The sequence below is a fragment of the Orycteropus afer genome, unplaced genomic scaffold (assembly GCF_000298275.1).
Source record: "Orycteropus afer afer isolate SDZICR_OR568_19922 unplaced genomic scaffold, OryAfe1.0 scaffold00229, whole genome shotgun sequence".
In the NCBI taxonomy this organism is placed as follows: Eukaryota; Metazoa; Chordata; class Mammalia; order Tubulidentata; family Orycteropodidae; genus Orycteropus; species Orycteropus afer.
The window spans coordinates 2,074,198-2,076,315 of NW_006921816.1; positions in this window are offsets into that span (position 1 = coordinate 2,074,198).

A 2,118-nucleotide genomic window follows, 5' to 3' on the forward strand; every position below is an offset into this window, starting at 1 on the left:
TGGTTGGTAGTCAAATGCCTTATCCACTATAACACCAGAGCCCCTTTGGCTCCTTGAAACATAACTCACAAATCACATTAGTACCTTCTCCAGGTTAGAGAATACTTTGTTACAAGACCCAACTAAAGCAATTTATGGGAGCTCTGGTGGCATAGTGGCTAAGGCACTTGACTGCTAACCAGAAGGCTGGTGGTTCAAACCCACCAGCCACTCCTTGGAAGGTTGGGCAATCTACTTCCCTAGAGCTATTGCCTCAGAAACCCAAGGAGGGGTCTTTGAGTCGGATCTGACACCACAGCGGTGCATTTGTTTTTGTTGTTTTAAGGTAAACAGGAAAGGAGTCCTGGTGGTGCAGTGGTTAAACACTTGGCAGCTAACCAAAAATTCAGTCTATTCAATTCCACTAGTCGCTCCACAGGAGAAAGACCTGGCAATTTCCTCCTGTAAAGATTAAACCCACTGTCTGTGAAATCGTCTGACTCATAGCAACCTTACAGGGCAGAGCAGAACTGCTCCATTGGGTTTCCAAGGCTGTCATCTTTACGGAAGCAGACCGCCATATATTTCCACTGAATAGTGGGTGGTTTTGAACTGCTGAACTTTTGGTTAGCAGCCCAGCAGTCTAAACTTAGAAACCCTATGTGGTAGTTCTGGAACTTTGCTGGCACAGTGCCTAGGGCATTTGATTGCTAACCAGAAGGTTGGTGGTTCAAATCCATCAGGTGCTCCATGGAGGGAAGATGGGGCAGTCTACTTCTGTAAAGATTTACGGCCTTGGAAACCCAATGGAGATTGCTATGTCAATGGGCTCAATGGCAGTGGGCTTTAGGGCAGTTCTACTCTCTGGTAGTGTAGTGCCTAAGGAATTTCACTGCTAACCAGAAGGCTGGTGGTTCAAACCCACCAGCTACTCCTCGGAAGGCAGATTGGACAATCTACTTCCATAGAGATACCGCCTTAGAAACCCAAGGAGGGGTCACTGTGAGTCAGAAACGACTCGATGGCAGTGAGTTTCGTCTTGTTTTTGGTTACTCTGTCCTATAGGGTTGCTATGAGCCAGGATGACAAAGGGTTTTTGATAAGTTGAATAGGACAGTAACAGTTTCTTTACATACATGATGATTTCCTACTCTCCTGTCCTGGAAAAGGCATAATGCAAATATATTAATATTCTTGGCTTCTCTCTCCTATACTTGTGTTCATGCTCATACATGTTTATAATATGTATAGATAGAGCTATGTTATCCTTTTATTTAATGTCATGTCAATTTAGCTATTTAATAAATGCTCTCTAGTCATTAGAAACTCAACTAAAATGAAGTAGATGGCCCCAGTATTATTGACTTTTTCCTTAATATCTTTCCTAACTCAGCCAGACTTTCTATGACCAATTACTATCTCCTCTTAAACATTAATACAAACATTAACTGCTGCTGCTCTTGAGTTTTTATGTAGCACTTTTGATAGTCCCACATTGAAAATCTCAAATTTTTCAATAGGTTTGTTTGAAACTCCTATTTTTAGGTGCTTAGAACAGATTTTCCTGTTATTTCAAAGGATAGTAGTCTAGAAAAGTAATGGCACAATTTGTCTCACCAGGAAATTCACATTAGAATCTTGGTTCTTTCTACCTAGGTCATTCAAAAAAGAAGACACCTTTAAAAACTCAGTTGTCAATTGTTGTTGTTGTTAGGTGCCGTAGAGTCATTTCTGACTCATAGTGACCCCATGCACAGCAGAACAAAACACTACCCGATCCCGCACCAGCTCTATGATCCCTGCTATACTTGAGCCCATTGTCGCAGCCACTGTGTCAATCCATCTCGTTGAAGGCCTCCCCCTCTTTCATCGACCCTCCACCCTACCAAGCATGACATCCTTCTACAGGGAATGGTCCCTTCTGACAACATGACCAATAGGTGAGACGAAGTCTGGCCATTCTTGCTTCCAAGGAATATTTTGAGTGCACTTCCTCCAGGACAGATCTGTTAGTTCTTTTAGCAGTCCATGGTACTTTCAGCATTCTTCGCCAACACCACAACTCAAAAGCATTACTCTCCTTCAGTCTTCCTTATTCATTGTCCAGCTCTCACACGCATATGAGGTGATTGGAAATAT